We start from the raw sequence: 21,029 nt of genomic DNA on the forward strand, positions 1-21,029 counted from the left end.
ATAGGACAACAAGTGAATTATACTTCACATTTAATATTCCTCGAATGCTTTTAAAAGCACTACACAAACTAGAAAGCATTACAAGAGTCACGCCCATTCGAGGGTCAGACAATTATATTTCACTATAGAAATGGAAGAGATAGTGCCCGGGGTCGTATTAAAGGGAGGACTTTGGAGCAAAGTTTGTCAAGTGTAAAGTCTGAGCTCTGGGGGAGGAAACCTAGCTTCTGAAGTCAATGTCAAATGGAAAACAAAGCCCTTTCACAATGGACCTGTCTGCCTCTTCGGAGGATCATCACTCCCAGATGTGGAATAATAATATTGTTCCTCAAGGGAGCCGTCAAACTGAATAACATTCAAGAGAATTATTGCACAACAGCCGTCAACTTAGAAAACCCATTTAGTCAATCAAATACTCTTATTCTTTTGTTAAATGAACAATAGCACTTTAAGCTCATAAAATGATTCTGATGGTGGCTGAATTTCAAGGCTCAGCTTTGCTAGAGTTTGTTAGAGTAGAGTAGGCCTTGAACTTGTTCAAAGTAGTTTTAGTATACATAACATAAAAAATAACACGCATAAAGAAACAAATTATTAGTAATTTATAATAACTACACGAATAGCAAATTTTAGAAACGACGAATTCAGATCCTTAATCGCTATGCAGTTAATTGAATTCGAATATTCATCATCCTACAGTAGTGAATAAAAAGAGACTATTAATATGAAGTATGTGTAGCAATATTAATGTGAAGATAGGGATGTACATTAGTGGTTCACAAACCAAAAAAAATCCGCGGACCACTAAGCCAGAAATTAAACCATGTGTAAGTGTACCCCATCCATTAGAGAAAAGGGGACCCCTTAGGAAAATATTTGAAAATAAGGTTAATAAAACCTTATGAGTAATGTGCGTAATAACTTTTATTGTACATTTACCTTTTAGAATCTTTGAGCTAACACCCATACCCATAAGGAGAACCAACTGATAAAATAGCTTTTTCAATAGACTAGGGTTGGCCAATAAGTCGATCACGAGACCAATTTGGGTTGATCGTCGATCACTCGCCATATCTGGGGTGAAATTTCGTAGACTTTGAAGCGGTTGTAGAAGACAAAAAATCAAACTATCAGACATATATTATATGGATCATAAGTTATTAATTATTCATGTTCTTTTAATTCCTCTGGATGTAAGTTTTTTGGTCCTTTAATAATTATTGTAGTTGTTTTTTACGAAGGTGAATAAGCCGCACATCTGTAGTTCAGTGTGATGTGTACTCAGTGAGCTATTGATAGATTAGCAAAAAGTAAATACATTTTCCTTCTCCCCCCTCAAAAAAAAAAACGCGAGTGAAATATTTAAAACCATCCATACTGTGCAGCTTTATAACAACTATTTCATATTTACGGACAATTAGTACAACAATTTATACATTGCAGCTGTTTAAAAAAATTAAAATGCATTTTAAGTTAGTAGCAATCTATCTTTGAAAAGTGTCGGAAAATCAATTTTGTTTTGTTGCTATCAAAAGTTGGGTCTGAAAATTTATTTCCTTCATGAACCTATGTCTCGAAAACTTTTAAGTGCTTTAAAAAATAGTTTTCAACTTATAGATTACTTATCTTTCTATACCTTCCTAGAATGCACCTAATAATGAAACACAGTGTATTAACATAGTATGCATTTCACACTCCTTCTTCCCCCTTAGACTACTCCTATGACAACAAGTCGATAGCGACACGCTTATAAGATAAAAAGTAGACCTTATATAAAAGAAAAGTTGGCCACCCCTGCAAAAGACCCTTACAAAAATATGTGGTGACAGACCCTTCAACGGCCCACCGATTTGGGGCTCTCGTGGCCCAGATGTAGCCCGTGGATCATGTTGGGAGCCACCGATGTGTATAAACAAAAAACAACTATAATACCATTCATCAATTTTTCGATTGACGTCGAACTTTAGAAACTATCATTCTTTTTACGGGCCATGACACATCTTATAGTGAAGGACAAATAAGACAAAAAAGATAAGTCTAGAACAAAATCCACTTCATAGCTATACTTATAGTTCAAAAGAAAAATTCATATTTATGGTATCTTGCCATTGAAGACGGAAGATATACCAAAAAAACAAACATTAACTAGTTACAATTAACTATCTTACAAATCCTAAAAAAAAAAAAGAAAAAAGAGCATTGTGTTACCGCATTGCTGTTATCTTGGAGAATCCAGAATATTACCCAGTATTAGGTCGAGCTGAAGTGGCTCTATCCATCCTTCCGATGCCAGTATTTCCTAGCTTCCTTTCTATTCCAAGCAATTAGTACTCAGCACCTCCCCTCCCCCCCCCTATACGCTAGGAAACCTGCAATTCAAATTCTTTGTCCAATCCCGTTTATCTCACATCAACCTTCCACCTCACCGAATTGCTGCGTTTGATAAATATTTTTTACCCGGGTTCCATATCTCTGGAACTCCATTCCCTCTAACATACGTCATACCACCCCTTTCCTCGTATAAATCTCTTATATTTCACTACCTTTTGCTTCACCAATCTGACCCATTATTAAAATTGTATAGATATTTTGTAATTAACTTTTTGTTTTGTTTCTACTTAGTCAGCTTTTTAATTAATCTATTTTTTTCTCTCTGTATATAAGTTATAATTAAGTGTGGGCACACTTTTTTAAGGCCAATAAATGTTATTATAAAATTAAAATTGAATTTTTAATTGTTCTAAAGGGACCTAGTCCCAGAATAGCTAACTATTTTTCATTTCAAATATTAGTCATCCGAAGAATTGTTATTGTCGATGGCCACTAAGCAAACAGGAAGGGGAATTACAACAATGTTTGTCAACAGGGAGTAGAATCTTAGGAGTGGTCCCATTTCAAATGAGGTAAACAAGTGATAAATCCCCACTATATAGAGGGGGTTCTCAGTATTATATCTAGTGTTCTAGTCTAACGAGCTCAGAACAGTAGGGATAAGGGTCGAAAGGATTGTTTCTTAGTTCAATACACTATAATTTCAATCCTCGAAAGTAGTTTGTCTTCAGAACATTACGGAATGAAGATCTTACTTCACATCACATGAAATTCAACCAAATAAGAGTAATTTACAAAAATATTAGGAAATAAGGATAACTGAAAATAATGCAAAGTTTAACATACCTTCAATATTCGATGATTCAATACTATCGGTGTTCAACCAACTGAAAAAAAAGAAAAGGATAAATAAATAAAGTAAAATACTTTAAAAATATGAGAACATACAAAAGTTGGACAATTCAGGCATCTTAATAATATTTTAAATTTATATTTTTAAGTAATAAGTTAATTATTTTTTTGTCTGAGCGACCATTTGAGATGTCCAACTTATGAGTTAGTAGATGAGAAAGTTACACAATTTCTCCACAGTTTATGATCTATTTTTAATCATGTGGAGTTATTCGTATTCATTTTACACTGACTTGATATAAGATCATTTATTAAATAATAATGTCTTTTTTTAAAAAAAAGTATTAAAAAAATTAGAAATGACCCGAGAAATTTCATAAATGGAACCCTTCATAAGATAATCAAATAAAGGTAAAAAAGAAACCTTAAATTTATTTATTTTTTTAATTCCAAGTTTAGCCTAGTTTTAGCCAAGTTCCATCACAGTTAAAATTTCATGAACGCCACCCCTCTCCCCGGTGCGTCTTTTAATAATTAACAAACTTAAATAGGACTCACTCTTACTAAATTCCAATTTAATAAATTATTATTACTATTTAGGAATTTTGCTTGTTCTTGGTTTTCACCGGAAGAAGTACCTACCAGGACATAGGTGAAGGGTGAGGTTAGAAAAATTGAATCTTTAATATTGATGAATTTTCTCATTACGCTGGCAGTCCCGGACAACACAATTTTCAGAATATTTAATGACAGATTAAAGTCTTTAATGTTCTCCAGAGTTGTCTCCATGATCAGACCATTGGTTGAGATAATCAAAGATAACATCCTTACTTTCTGAATCTTATAAAATTGTTTTAATTCCTCGCCTAGATCTTGATATTTCCAATTTTTTTCGGTTACCATTTTTTGAAGGTAGACATCAGATAGTAAGCCTATTTATATAATACATGGACAGTTTTCTCTCTCAGAGATTGTAAAAATATCGGGTTTATTATGAGGAATAGTGTGATCGGTAATGACATCCCGTCTATCAATAACCGCTTTTGGGGTGTACTTTTAATAATGCCTGGTGTCATTCAGAAGTTTTAATTTTTTGCTGACTCTTGCTGGACGATTTTAGCCATATTGTTGTGCCTTAGTAAATATTCTTTCCCAACAAGCACTTGGAAGCCTGATGTTATGTGCTGAATTGATTCTGACGCCGTTCTGACACAGCCGACAAGATTCCTCAATCTCATCTGCACATATACGGTGACTGTAGATCTAGTTTATTTGAAATCGTTGTATAATTTTGATGTTCGTTGTTCATTAATTTATTTTTAAAACAATGAACTTAATAATGAACAAACTGCCTGGAAAGTAGTTTAAAGGAAGAAGAGAAGTCTCTGATTTCTTCTCGAACAAAAATAATACAAATTACAAAGTTAACCCTAAGAACGATGTAAAATAAAAATTCATAATTAAATTAAGAACATTTAATGTTATTTAGGTATTGTGCACAGTCCTAGGAGAGGAATCATGGATATGTTAAAATAGTGGATTCAAACTTCAACTCGACCACCTTCCCTTCCAACCGGCTACGTACACCGCTAACAAATAAAAAGGGCTGTAGAGACTGACAAGGCAGGGCTCTGGCAGGTTGAGATGAGACGAAATAAATGATAGAGGATGTAGGCCATTAGCGTAGATAAATGGGAACCAAGACAGCGGCGTGTGTGTGTGTGTTGAATGATTACAACCCGCCACTTAACTCTGTTAGTACTTGCCTCTGTCGTTAATCCCTCGCCCCGGATAATAATAAATTAACTTGCTTTTTCATAACTCTCCTCCGTCTCCTGCAGCTGGAGGGGAGGCGCAGACAAACATAATTAACCAAATGAGGATTTGAAAAATTGGAGGATCCTTGGTTATCTATTAAGCCCACTGGTGTACACAAGTTAAGTTGGAAGAGTTGAAATTTAAAATTAATTAATAAGGAGCCGAACGATTCAAGTAATGTTGGTAGTTGACATACATCATATTCTGATTGACAGCACAAAACAACAAAAACACATTTCCAAAAATAATAATGTTTCAATTAAAACCATTTCGTATGCCACAAAAAATCACCGAAATAGGATGTTTTAGGCTTGAGTATTATAACTGAAAATATTAATTAATTAAGAATCTAAAAACATGAAAAACATTCACTATGAAGGTATGTGCAATAACGCATTGTATAGGCGATATTAGCGTCTAAAGAAATACATTGTTATAAATTATAAAGGTTATAATAAGAAGATTAATATGTGTCCCAAATACTTGATTAATGAAATATAAATAAATGTCATATTTTAAAAAAAATATATAAATATTCATATAAAAAAATGTATCTCTTACATTAACCATGAAAGGCCCACCAGGCCGATCTGGTATTAAATTAAATAAATAAAAATAGTTGAAAATTATTAGCTTGAGAATTAAAATAGGCTAGATTTTTTTTTCCCACACCGCAGCAGTGGCTAAATGGCGCTGGGTATGTGTTAGTGCCAGGGTCTTTCTGACACCACTGGATTTGTTTTCGGGATGACATTAAAGAAAACGACAATGGAAAAAGAACAATACTAATTAAACTAAACAAGAAGTCAATGATCTTATTTTTTTTTTTTTAAGGAGAAGGATAGTTAAACTTGTAAAAGAATAACACATATAATGTGCAGTTCGGCTACTTCTGCAGTGAAAGAAAGTTGCCAGACAGTTGATATAATCATTTTGAACAATATTTAATATGAATGTTAGTACATTTCATTAATAAAGCAGTTAGGACACATTAATTTATTTAATATTACCATAATAATTCATAACTAAAGACCGGATTTTCGTATAGACTCATTTTTTTCCCTAGCTCTAGTTTCCACCAAACCTCAACAGTAATTTGAATTTCTTCATATTTAAAATGTATACAAATATCGTAGTATTGACAAAAATATGCTCAGTCAGCAAAGTGTATAAAACAGGCGAAAGTAATATAATTCATATTCTGGAGCTCAAGTGATAATTTGGCATTATTTTATTCCTTGTTTCTCATTACTTTGCTTTAATATTCTATGGTTGTATGATTATTTATAGATGGTGGAGCCTGCTTTGTTTGTATTCCAACTCTCCAAATAACTTAATAAATAATAATAATTAAAAAAAACTTCAAAGTAGCGGAAGCATTATCAGCATTCTGTACTATAAATTCTTCCTAAATTCATTAAACTCGTAAGGGACTCGTGAATACTCCTGCTCAAGATTAAACCAAGATACGGGTTTTATTTAATCAGGAATTTAAGATTATCACCAACGGTTTTAACATAACTAAAAAAAACTTATAATAACAATTGATAAATTATCTGCACTATAAATAATATTAATACTGGTATATTATATTAATTATATTAATACTTCTACTACTACTAATAATAATAAAATAAATATATTAAAAAATATTCCAATAAATCAATGTACAACAGAGCACCCCAGCACGGTCGAACTGAACTAGCAGATATGATCAAACATAGTTATTAATATATTAGATATATATTTAGCATGTGTAATTAGAGATACAGTAATTAACACTTAGGGAACCCGAAGTTTCAACACCGATAACTCGTCATAGATTCTTCTACCGAACCTTCCATTTCCTCCACAGTTCATAAGGACCATGCCAGCGATAAGGTCGCCTTTAGTGAATAAAGTGGAGTTGAAGTTGGTGGTAGCTTTATCTTTAAAAATGGGTACTTCGTATTAGTGAAGGTGTCCATCAAATTATTATCTAAACAACTTTACGTTATTTTCAACAAGCTAGTTGAAATCATTTATTTAATATTTGAAAACATTGAAAACAAAATTAACATTTACAAGAGGTACGTACTTTTCTTGATTTATGATTATTAAAATCATGAATTACTTCTTCAAAGTCATTAAGGTGCATCACAGAAATGTTAAGTTGATAGTTTATTTTAAACAATGCGCCACTTAATATTCCAAAACTTGAGACTCTAGATCAGCTACGTTTTTCAAAAACGATAATTTTTATTCAAGAAACAAAGATCCAGGAGTAAACACATACCTTAACACATGATGGAGGGGAAAGGTCCTTGAGGATTACTAACAGTAGTAGGGCTAATCGGTAGCCTAAGAGAGTAATTTAGAAGGAGTTACCACAGAAGGAAACCGCAAACTAGAGAAGATGCCGCAAAGACGAGTGGAGGATGGACTAATTAAGACAGGAGAAGCAATTAATAACGGTAAACGAAGGCTCCCCCAACTGACAGGTACGATGCTTCACCTCTTGTGGTTCCATCTGTGGGTGACGTGGACGAAGGTTCTGGGAGATCTTATAACAAACTGCAATTGAAATGCAAAACGAGTTCATTCATCCTAGTCAGTAATTATGTTACAAGAAATTATAATATAATTTCAATACTTTTTTTGAAATTATATAAGTATATAATACTTTTTTGCTCCGTTCACAAGAATAATGTTTTCAGGTGCACCTAAATAACAGCAATGTTTTTTAACCAGTTTCAATGATATATTAACTGTTACTTTCGTAAAACAAAAATAAAAATTTCATTGAATTTTCGAAATTTCAATTAATTTTTTATTTTGATTTTTCGACCTATTATTCTGATTACAAAAGTTATAATAGAATAGGTCATTGCAATTTGATGATTTTTAGATCCTACATTAACGTGTCGAATTTTTATTATTTTTTAGATTACTAAAGTAAACCTACTGACTGCCCTACAGTTTCATTTAATGATGTTACTCTTACCCCTGTCGAACAGATCCGCTACTTTGGACTACATTTGGCCAAACGATTAACCTGGAATCCTCACACCAGACTAAAAAGATAGGAAACTGCACGTGGATTGCGACTATTACAGCACTTACTAGACAAACGGTCAAAACTTTCAACACAATACAAAAGACTGCTCTACGTGACTGTAATAGGGCCTATCTGGAGTTGAGCTTTGGGGCTCCACCAAACCTTCGAATTCATCTCGTATTCAATCCTTACTATCCAAAATCCTTCGTAAAATCCTCAATGCTCCTTACTTTGTCAAAAATAAAATCATACATAAAGACCTTAATGTTCTCTATGTAACCGATCTAGCCCGAACCAGATATCACTCCTTCCATTATAAACTCTCTAATCACTTAAACCCCCTAGTTTCTAATCTTGCATCCTCTTCCATTCCTGACAATCCTCCGAGACGCCTGAAAAGAAGATGGCCACGAGACCAGCTAATGTAAAATGTCATTAGAGTGATACCAATGGGTAGTTTCTCTACACGCCTGTAACACTCCAATTTAACTTAGATCAGATGTATTATAATGTAGATGTATTATAATGTACAGTTGTAAATAGCAATAAATGAATATTAAAAAAAATAGATTACTAATATCGCTATCATCTATTTTATTACTTTATTGTTATAAGCTATTCTGAAATTTTGAACCATAGCGATAATTCTTGATTTTCGTGTCTCCTCAAACAATTCTGAAAGTTGGGTAAAGCAGGTAATAGCTAATACAAAATAAATTAAAATAATTAAATAACAAAATTTATAAAAGAATTTTACATGACGCTGTATGTAGCCACTGACCCTTGTATTATAGAACCAGCTAAATAAAACTGAATAAATAAAATTTAAAAAAGTTTATGTTGCTGACTAATGCAGTTGGTTTTTCAACTGTTAATCTATGAAAGTTTCCAACTTTTTCTGGGGTAACGCCAAAACTTTTTCAATGACAGTCTCCTCCCCTTTCCTACCCTACTTGGGTTCGCTAAAATTATATCTAGAAAGGTTTTTTTTTTTTTTTTTTTTAATTGCATATTGAAAAATATTTATAAACATATTTTTAATTTTTTTTTTCATTTAAGTCAATGAATTATTAGTAAAAACAGTAAATGTAATACACATCCAATAATTGCAAGAACATTTTATTGTACTCGAAAGTTTCAATACTTCCGTCGGGAGCTTTAAAACTCTAATATCCTAGTAAGTTGGTGCTTTATATATAGTGATTAAAAATTAGACAATTTAAAAATTGTCCATAACAGACTCATCCTACTGTATTAATTATTGCATTCGTGTATTGTATAATAAAGTAGCTTTGTTATGACTTGAATATCAAAGGTATGAAAGGACGTACCCACAGGATCAAAACTAGGGAGAAGGGACAAGCCATAGTTAATCTGGGCAATGTTTCATAATGAAAGCTAATAGTATTAGTTCATAGTAGAAGTGTAGAAACTAGTTTGGTAACAATACTAATATTATTTAATAAATAATACTCATTTTTTTCAAGATAGGGATGACTATTAGTGATATTACAGGAATTAAAAAATACTAAAGTACAAGTTACTATTATACAAGCCTGAGTAATTGAATTAAGATAAATCTACTAGACGAATAGTATTATTTTGTACTTTATTATGAAACAGGGCCCAGGTTGTGACATTTAAGCACGGAAAGGGCGGATGAAACCAAAATTTTAAGAAAATTGTATTTAATTGTCGCAGTGCTTTATTAGTATTTGGTTGGTTATTACAATTAGTATTTGCTTGAAAAAATTTTTTTGATTAAATTAATATTTTTTAATTAATATTTTTTTTCACAACGAGGGAGCGGGGCTACTACCCCTACTGCCCCATGACCCTCCCTCCCACTGGATACGTTCATGAAGGTATGCCTAACAAATATACAGATTGCAATAATTGTACAACTGATTCTATCCATTTGAAAAAAACAGAATGATTTATGTAAATCGTACATCTTTAAACTGACCTACTACGTACATTTAAAATGCATTATATAAACAACACTGCAAACTATAAGATAAGGTTTTGTTGTTTATTTTTTTCGATTTTAGATTCTTGGTATATCCAAACATAAAATCTCCAATTTTGAGAAAGGTACAAATTGGGATGAAACTTTATATTGGCTGGCATTCAGTCTTGTGAGGATTCCAGGTTAGTCGTTTGTCCAAATGTAGTCCAAGGTAGCGGATCTGTTCAACAGGGGTAAGGGCAACATTATTGAAGTATACTGTAGGGCAGTCAGTAGGTTTACGACGTAGGGTAAAGATAATTTGATGGGATTTGTTAAAATTTATTTTAATCCTCCAATTACGACACCATTCTTCGAGGGCTGTGATATGGGATTGAAGAATTTGGGATGCAATTATAGGGTTATTACTAATAGCGAGCACACAGGTGTCATCGGCATACGTGGTGAGGATAGTGTTAGGATTGGTTGGGATGTCTGCTGTATAGATTGTGTAGAGGATGGGACCGAGTATACTACCCTGAGGAACACCAGCGGACTGAAAGATGAGGGAGAATAGGAACCATTGTGGTTTACTTCAAATAATCTATCAGTGAGAAAGGAACGAATAATGAGAAAATTATCTTATAACTTAAATCTCAAATTCTGGTAAATTTGAAGTAGGATTCTTTTTCACTCGGTCGATTACTAACGTTATTATAGAAAAGAACATATTCAAATTATCAAAGTGATTTTTCTTTGTGATAATTCTTCAATTTATAATGAAATTTTAATAATTATCTCGTTCACCGAGGACAACAGCCTTCCTTTGATTTTTTTTACTATCCTCAGTTTCTCTTGAATATAGAAATTTATTAACTTCAGTAAAAAGAGACATAAAATATAAAACATCTAGAGAACAGGTAGAGCAGCATGAGGTCCCCTATATCAGGGCGAAGAGACGACGCAGGGCCTCAAGTTTATGAAGCCATAAGGGAATTGCCTTTAAAGGGTCTAGTATCTTTTAAGCGAGGTTACTAACCCTGTCCTAAGCCACTTCATTTTCCAAGCCTCGCTTGCTTTACTACAAAGCATAGAGAAATAAAGTATATTACCTGTATGAATTGCCCTATATGTAGGGCTCCATATAAACAATTAAAACATATCCCGTAAAGCTCACTATTAATTTTTCTGTAAATACTTATACTTTAGCCCTTTTTTTTGTTTACTCTTTCAAACAATAAAAGAAGAGAAAGTAAAGTCAGCGATCGATAAGATTTTTCGATATTTCTCTTGATTAACACTTTTAAGGGTTCTCCGACTCTAAAAAAATGTCTCTGTTTTCGTCGTCCATTATTTTTAATAGTCTCTCGTTCGTCTCAATTAACAAACGATTTTCGATTATAAATAAGGGATGTACAGTGATTAGTTTGAAGCAGTGGGGTACATCATGATTTGAAATAAATGAAATCCGTGTCACGACGGTGAATTAATGAAGTCAAAACTAATATTTAGCAAGCCTGTTTTCATGTGATGATAAAGATGAATATGATTTTTCCGTTATTATTTTACGAACATTCATCGTGGTAATTTGTTAAAACCCAGACAGTATATTTTTGAATAATTATCATTACATAGGTATCATTATCTTCTGATTTAGATTGACAAACAATAATTATATTATATGTTCGTTAATCATTATCAAATAGAGAAACGCTATTTAGAAAATCCTTCATATACCTAACTCTTTAAATTAACAGGGTAAAACGAGGCGTCTCACTTTTTCCTGGATGTTGAGGAAAATTAAATACTAAATCAAAATGATTTTTTAATACTCTTTACCACAGAGTTAAAAAATAAAAATAGCTTTATAGTACACAAATACGTAAAAACCGCTTTAAATAACATTTAATTAAAATTAAAATTTTCTAATTTAAAATAATATTGTGATAAAATCGGAGTAGTTTCAAAGTTTCGTCTGGGTAGATAAAGATAAGAAAAATAAGGTGTATCTTTCTGTTTTAATGGTCTAATATCGGGTATCCCATGTATTACAGTAAAAAAAAATATATATATAACAGTAATTTATTAAGCATGTTACCTAGCTCAGATTAACTAGTTTTTCCCATTTTCTTTAAAAGCGATAGTGAAGCATTTAAGATCGTTTTTCCAGAATATACTCCACCATCTCAAAATTCTGTTTGTTAAAAATTATATTATATTCTGTTATAACTTAGTAAAAAAAACAAACTAGTTTTTCTCCTATGGTCATCAAAAATATCCATCATTATTAGTATACTGGGGCAGCGGTAGCAGCGTGGCAACGCCCCAGTCTACCAACCCGAAGGTTGTCAGATCGAGTCCCGGTCCCACTCCGGCTTTTTTCAAGCACAACATGATACAAAAGTCACTCACAACCTTCCCCCGGGCCTTTGTGAGGCCCGCTAGCTAACGGGTGGCACTCACGAAAAATAGGCGTGGGAGTGACGAACTTGCCTTACGAAAAAACCACGTCAAAAAACGCGCGAGAACGCAAGAACTTACAGTTATAATTTAGTATACCACTTTTTTATTCATCTTCCTTGATGAAGGCCTACAATTTAACCTCATATTACATTGGAGTGTATGCCGATCGCAACCCCCCCCCCACCTCTCCCCACTATTTTTATTTCATCTACGATAAACTGTATTTCCATTATTATATAATTATAGACTTCACTACAAAATCGAATAAAAATTTTTACTTATGGGAAATTTATAATCCTTTTTAGTTTTGTATTGAATATTTTAGTCGAATTGTGATCGGAGACATACACTCAAAGAATTAAAAAAATATATACATTTTATTTCAATACTTTTGTTTAAGTCAATTACTGAAATGTGTTATTTTTTTAGATTTAAAAAAAAAATATGTAAATTTATATTTATAAGTGGAGATATAGAATATATTGAGGAACTATAAGCGTCTGCACTATAAACGTAATTTATGTTATCATGTCCCGGAAATTGAAAAGGGTGTGTAAAGGTAATGATGTGGAAAACTAACAAGGTTCAGTAGGACCTAATATACTGGTAAATTATATTTGCAAAAACTATCATCCTACCAACATCTAAGAACTAAATATTATTTCTTTTTTGTACCTGTCTAGATTTCATATTTCAAAACATTTGAACATTATTTTAGGACAATTAAGTTATTGAGGACTAAGCTTATTAGGATATTAGAAGCATCTTAATAATAGGTAATATAAAATGCCTGAGTAATTTTTTCCAAAAATATTCCTTAAATATGTACAATGATCAAAAAAATATAATTACACCTAAAAGAATAAGAAATAAAAAATGAATCAAGAGGAAAAGACCTTTTCAATTTAAAATCAGTATTTCAAATAAAATAATTTAAAAAAAAAAAAATAATTCCCTCTATCCTTCATTAACATTTCATTGCCCCTAATTATCACAATTTTAATTCTAAAAAGTCTTAGAAATAATATGGTAACGAAGGCCAGGAATTTTGTTAAAATTCAATAAAAGTTAACCAGAGTTTTGTTAAAATTCCACTTTTTTCTTTGTCTAAGAATTTTTTGTTAATTATATCATGGTATTAACCTAATTGTACACTAAAAAATTGACAAAAAGTGTTTCAGGAAAACGTTGATGATCCATCTTAGAAAGGGGACTAGACGCAAGATCTTCTGGCCTTTGTTGGCACCATACTTTAGGAACATGCGGCTCTTGGGACTGTCTGTAGCTAAGTAAGTTGAGGCGTCGACTTCAAAAACCTCGGAATTGTGAAGACGCCAGTTCGATTTCAGCCGGAGAAGCCAACTTTTATTTTGTTGCGGTCCCACGTATAGGAAACTTGACCCTCTCACCATAGTTAGAATATGGTAGTAACCTTTAGATAAACACTCCACCCTCCCTCATGTTTGAAATGATAAAAAAAAAAGGTACCTGAGTCTCACAGTTCATCTAATGCGGGTCGGCTTTGGGAGACAAGAGACAATGACACAGCATTTTTGTAGAAAGGTGTGAAACCTGACTTTGTATAGACCATATTATGTTAGATTAACAAACTACTCTCAATACCCGCATCAGTGTAATACGTTAAGTGCTTGTAGATCAGCGACACGAGGCAATGGTAATAGATAGATCCATGCGATAGGTCATTTAAATTACTGTCATTTAAGTTGATACTGATGGATGGAGCACAAATATATCAGCAGCTGTTGATTAAGAGAGAATGATGCACTCTATTGAAAGATATTTGTATAGTTTAGATCCATAATGTGTCCATTGTTGAAAGGGACTCCATAAAGGTCTCTAAACTTTACATAGGATACCTTTAGAAATCTCGACTCTGAAGCTATTAGACTAGGGGTAGAATTAATAACATGGAAACCAAAATAAGATATCAGAAGGAAGATAGAAAGCCTATAAGCAAAGAAGTCGCAGCTTCGAAGTAGTGAGTAGCTTCCAGTACCTGGGTTCCATACTAACGGAATAGCTAGGAAAAAAGAAAAGAAAAATACAATGCCAGAGAACAGACCGTTTTTCGGCATGCCCAAGATTCTGAAGAGTAGGGTGATCAGTATAAATAAAATACAATTTAAACCAGTGGGCATCTATGCCACTGTATTCTGCATTATAGATAAAAAGAGCAGTGGTCTATTGTGCAGTTTAGAAGGAAAATATTAAGGACCAATATATGTAGATGGTATAGGAAAATCAGGAATCCGTATAAAAATCGGAAAAAATCAGAAGATCTCAACAAGAATTCAGAGACTGGAATTGTTTGGCCACCTAATGAGGATGGAAGTCAGTACCTCAACTTCACGAGTGCACACCAGATGGGAAGAGAAGCAGAGGGAAATAATATAGAACCAAGAAGAGATAGTACAGTAAAGAGATGGTGTATTCCAAGGAATAGAAATAGAGGCCGTTTCTGACCGAAGGAGATGGAGCGTCACCTTAGCAACATCGAGTCTACAGCGGTGCCGGTTCGAATCTGCCCTGGGGCTTTGACTTTCATTCAAGACTCTGGTTAAAATAGATTGGTTACATCAGATAACCCTTCCCTCTTTTAAAGTGCTTACACGTAAATTAGAACCAACAAATATTTAAACTAAAATGGGTCCATCATCAACTTACATACTACTTTAATGTTCAAGTTAATCATCTTGAACATTTAGCATGAATGTCATGTTTAAATTTCATTAGTTAAGTAATATTAATTAATTTATAATAACTTAAATAATTCTTAAAAATGAAAATTTTGAGTAATAAATATTTCCTAAAATGTTATTTCCTGTTTTACGATCTTTAATTTAATTTTTTCAACCTCCATAACTAATAATAAACATTTAAATAATAAACGTTCTTAAGACTTTTGAAGAAAATAAATATTTTTAAAACATAATTAATGTTTGAATACTAATGACAACAGGACCTGTTTAACTGAAACGAGTTGCTTAATTAAAAAACAAAAACATGAAAAAAGGCTTTATATCATGAGACGAAAACGAGTTATGAATTTCAAGGAAAATCCAGGTAAAAATTATTGTTATTTCTCCTGCATCCTCTAAATTACATATCACATACACCATTCTTCATATTTCATGATAAAATGATATTATTCGAAATAGACCTTTCGTGCAGTTACCGTTCCAACAAAAAATTTCTATTAATCACTGTCTAAACTAGTGATATTTAACGTAAGTTATCATTAAAAAAAATAACATGAAAAATATGGCGAAATATTCATAGTTCGATGTTATTTTTAAAAATGGATCTATGAGGAGGAGACATGCAAGGCTAATTAAACTTAACATAGAACTGAGGGCAGAGCTTTAAAATATCAGCAAAGCCGGCTTAATTTAAAGTCAGAGAAAATTTAAATCCGGCCCCGGCGGGGTAATCCCCGCCTGATATATTTATGAGACTAAACAGCACTATCAAATTAAATTTTCAATTTCAGGCGCCTCTGTATAAATTAACTGTCGCTCGCGAATTAATTTCGTTATGTGTTACTGCTAAAGACCAGGGAAAGTTCTGGGAAATCCACGAAAATGATATTCAATTCCGCCGAAGGGGGGAGCGGTGGAAGCATAAGTCCTCAAGATGAGCTCTTTTATACTAAAAACACAACATATTAAAAGTTGAAGTGTTAAATAAAAGAATTTATAACAGGAACTAAACGCATGTATGATACATTACTACATACATACATGATGTATCACGGATTAGTAATCGGGTTTGTCCAATTAACTTAATTATATTTTAGATTTGTACTTATGTTGAAACATGAGTATTAAATATATGACAAGATTAACATTTTTTCGTTCTTCAAATATCAAAGTTACATACTTTAAAGTTTAGGATTATAAGACTAATTTAATAGTATATCGATTATCCAAACAAATAAGTTGTAAACCCCTTAGTAAAACTAATAAATTTATTACTTTAATAAATATAGCATCAATTTTAATATTAGTATAACATTTTACCATCAATTTTAACCCTATTGAAGTGTTTCGTTACTTAGGACTACATCTGGCTGGATACATGGATCATACATCATACAAGACTAGAAAGACAGGAAACTGCTCGTTGATTCTGACTATTACAACATTTCAAAGACAAACGGTCTAAACTTCCAACAAATTTGAAAAGACTCATTTATATGACTTTAAATGAACCGAATACCAATCCTTCCTTGATTAACTTCCCAACCACCCAAATCCACTTGTTTCTAGCTTGGCTTCTCTTTCATTACCTGATAGTTCTCCAAGACGTTTAAAAAGAAGATGGCCTCAAGATCTTCTCTAGAAATGCTATTGAAGTTCTATCGATGAGTAGATTCTACATATGTCTGTATCATGTAATTTTATAACTAACATAAAATTTACTGGTTGTATATTTTTTAATACCAGTTGTAATAGTAGTGAATATCAATAAATAAATAATTAAAAAAACAAAAAGGAATTTAACCCAAAAATCAGCTGAATGAAGCACCATATTTTTTCTGAAAAGTATGACTTGATTACGTTCAATTTAAGAAATTAAAAATATTACCCCTCTAAGTTTTCTTAAAAACAGAAATTTTTATCTTTCTCGGTATATTTTCTCTGAAAATATATCCAGGTGAAAAAATGAAACAAATTGTTTTAGAGGTTACATTTAAATGAATAGTAACTACAAAATTAATTTATGTAAACAGAAAAATACCTATATTTTTGTTTGTAACGCTCAGAAAAAATGCTTAGTCCAACTAAGAATTCTTAAAAATGAGATTTTTCACATATTAAATCTTTTTTGAATATGAAGAAAAATAAAAACAACATACATCATTCATAACATGGGGCGGATCAAATTAAACAAAGAAATTCAGTTGTTGCTATTTAAATAGATTATGTATAACGTTTGTAAATAAAATAGATCCATTTTCTAAGTTATAAAAATTTATTACTCATAGAAATTTAAAACTATGTAGAATTATAAGGAAGGAAAAAAATTTCTTATCTTTTAATGAAGTGTTTATTTTTTAATAAATGATAAATTTTATAACTTCAGAAAATAAAACTTTTATGATCTTTCTTATTATTTTTTGTTATCGTTCTTTTTTAAAGATAATATGCCTATAACTGGTTAATGTTTCTTTTTACTAAAAATAAAAAAGGCCAATAAATAAATTATAATTGCTAACAACTAGTTTAAATTAATAGTCAACACTAAAATTATGTAATCTTTTTGAACACCTATATTTCTGTTTAGAAGGATTAAATTTACAAAAAATGCTTCAGGCAAATTAATTAAATTAAGAAGTTGAAGAAAGAGATTTTTCACATTTACTATTTAATTAATCTTTTGTGAATATGAAAAAAAAAATAAAAACAACATACAGACAGCACCAATAACATATGAGACAGATCAAATTCCATTTCACACATGAATAATAAATTTTTGTTGGCAAGATGTCAACGTATAAACAAGTTCTGGATCATCAAGCTTATTATTCACTGCGAAATTAATTTTATTCAAATTCTTTTTCCGGATCAAAACGAATCTGGCAGGCAAAATTAGATAGTCAAAATACCTTTTGATCTGGAGTTGCTCATGTTTCAACTTCCAATAATGGTCCAACAAACCTTTCACCCTAATTACCTCAACTATAATCTTAGGACTAAACCTTGACAAAAGACTGACAAAATGTAGACCAATAAGCCAAACGTGTTAATCGATATTTCTTAGTTCTACACTTATCAAACATGTCTAGCCCTAAAGATGGCCGACAATGTAGGTTAAAACGTCACGTGCAGGATTATGATTAAATTATTAACAAATATAAACAAAAAAAGGAAAAATATATTACAGATCAATAATTAAAACTGTTATTGCCAATGGTAGATTAGAAATAAACTGCATATGTAAAGCTCGCAAACTTCGTGAGTTATTTAATATTTAGAGGGCTTACTACCACAACTAGACAGTATACAGATCCCTATATACTATTCCATCAGAGCGAGGAGAACAGGGCTTTACACCCACCAGCAGTTGGGATATTCACAGGGAACAAGGGGTAGGAAGGGGGTTGGAATACAATAATATGACCCTAGGAATAGTTTGCCCGACCGCGATAACTCCTCTTTAACAATTCCAGAATCACCTTCCCCAAGAGAGAGGCCCCTTTGATTCACGGCCACTGATACATGTTCCCAGTTCACAGCTTATGGGGATTAATAGATAATTGTAACCTAAGGACAAAGGAGCAGGTGAGAGGTTCCAGGCTCATTCCTTTTTCAACAAAATATAACCTTATTAGAAATACTGCTTCTAAATCATTACCATAGGATTGGATTTATTTTTATTATAATGATATGCTATGTATACTGTTGTTCGAGATGCCAGAATAATCGCTAAAGGCCTAATCCAAAAATATATTTGTATTAATTAATTAAGATTAAGTCCTGCAAAATTATTATTAATATTGAATTCCTTTCCAAAGGATTTTTTGTGTTAATCTGTTTATCAATTAAATATTTTTATACTTATAAAATATTGTTACCATTAATTATAGAATATAATAAGGGGCGGTAATGTATAATATTATATAAACTACATAAAAGGAACTAAGCATTTATTTACCTCGATTACATGATTGCAATAAAATGAAATTAAAAATTGATCATTATTCAGATAAATCACCTTTGGATCATTATTCAGATAAATGGTCTGCCTTAAAATATTGTTTACATTATGAATTATTGTCTAATACATATCTGAACGACTGCTTCGGTGATGCATGTCGTGGTGTGTCTTAGCCTAATATTGGCCTAAGAGATGACGTTCCAGGTCTGATTGGCCCTTCTTTGAACTTCTTTTCGTCGAAGTGTATCCTGCTCTCTCTTCCGTCTACCTTACTTCTGTACCTCTCGGTACTTCTGTGTGTCCTGATCAGATCTTCCTCTCATTAGAGGCGTTGCCTTTTCGGAATCTTACTTCCCATGGGTTATTATCACCCACGCCCAAGAAGAATACGTTATAAGAGGATACAAGTGTTTGGTCCACGTGTTGTTTACAAACTATAATTGACCTGCCTACTGACATAGCCAGCCTGATTTAATAAATTTGCTCGGAAAGGCCTTTCCACCTGTATCCATAACCAGCAGCGAAATGTGGCAAAATTTGCCCGCCCGTAGCTCAGTGGTGAAAATAATGGGAATACAAATGAATTAATAACTGGTTGTATGGAAAGTTCCAATGCCATTAAAATATGGAAAAATAATCTTCTTTGGTATGATCCATTTTTTAAATATTTAATTTAATGACACTTTAGGTTACAACTTATTATTTTGTATAAATACATATTACTTTATTATTACGATATATAATTGTATTTTCTCAAAAAATTTAACATAAAATGTTGTTAAAAGTTAGAACAAAAAATTATACATAATTATTTTATAGATGTATGTGCCATAAAAAACTATATTCTTTATAGCACATTACCCAGTAACAGTTTTTAGTCAGGGTTTCATTTCACAACAAAAACTAAGGCGCCATCTATATCCCAATGGTGGTATGGAGAAACGCTATGTTGCGAAATGAGAATTCTATAAAACGTTATATAGGAAACAGAAAGTCACAAAAATATTGATTGGTCCTTAATGTAATTATGCTGCCGCCAACTCTTTCGCTCCTTACGTGTTCTCATCACTCTTGGTACAAAACTTTCCTAATGCCTTTTTATTGTACTTAATTTAATAATATAAATTTGTATTAATATAAATATCCACTAAATATTTTGTATTGCATTTTGATTCGTCTATACAATCCGGATTAACCCGCACTACTGCTTAGTAGGAGATGTCAACGAAGGATAAGCGGGAACCTATTGTATTAAAATTAAAGACTTTTTGTATTACTTTAAATATTTTTACTAATTATTTACTACTATTTATAATTGTTTTTATTCACGTTATTCGTTTTATCGTTTGTAGTTACATTGTTTAATGTTTAGGACGCGTTTTAAATGGAACTTTATTTTAAATGAATGTTAATAAAAAGAAAATTAAAAAAAAAAGAAATGTTTTAAGTACGTATGTTTTGTGATTATGTTTAGCGGGGTAAGATTGCTTTATTAATCATTGAATGGCGAAATTGATATTAACTACTGATTAGAAAGATACTTTCATGTCATGGTAAGAGATCTAATTAGTTAAATAGGGATCCGACCGAACTAAAACGTTTTTATAAAAAGACCAGTGCAGCAGGTTGCCAGGCGGGTCCATTTCATCGAATGACTGGATCATATTTCAGTTCCGCGGTGAAGAAATTAATCTCTCACCTTTTATCCTTTTGAGAAGGATGTAATCTCATCGGGGCATCAGCATCTGCACAGATAGGACTTCGTCAAGTAGGATTTTGTTACATTAAGTATAGGGCTCCATTACGAATCTAGGACTTTAGTAATTCGTTTAGTGACTAGGTTACGGACACTGAATTTTTTACTAATTATAGTCCCAGAATATTAAGAAAAAAATTTAT

The 21,029-nt window shown here is 32.0% G+C and overlaps 1 protein-coding gene across 3 annotated transcripts in view; it reads right to left on the reverse strand.

Annotated features, from left to right (window-relative positions):
* Positions 1 to 21,029, reverse strand: part of LOC106683743 (N-deacetylase and N-sulfotransferase sfl) — a gene marked incomplete at its 3' end in the record, with an annotated part of 703,925 nt that overhangs the window by 309,387 nt on the left and 373,509 nt on the right. For all 3 annotated transcript variants that reach the window (XM_067044629.1, XM_067044627.1, XM_067044628.1), the window contains 1 exon segment: positions 3,178 to 3,218.

Source organism: Halyomorpha halys, unplaced genomic scaffold (assembly GCF_000696795.3).
Source record: "Halyomorpha halys isolate HHAL.00 unplaced genomic scaffold, Hhal_1.1 Scaffold511.1, whole genome shotgun sequence".
Lineage (NCBI taxonomy): Eukaryota > Metazoa > Arthropoda > Insecta > Hemiptera > Pentatomidae > Halyomorpha > Halyomorpha halys.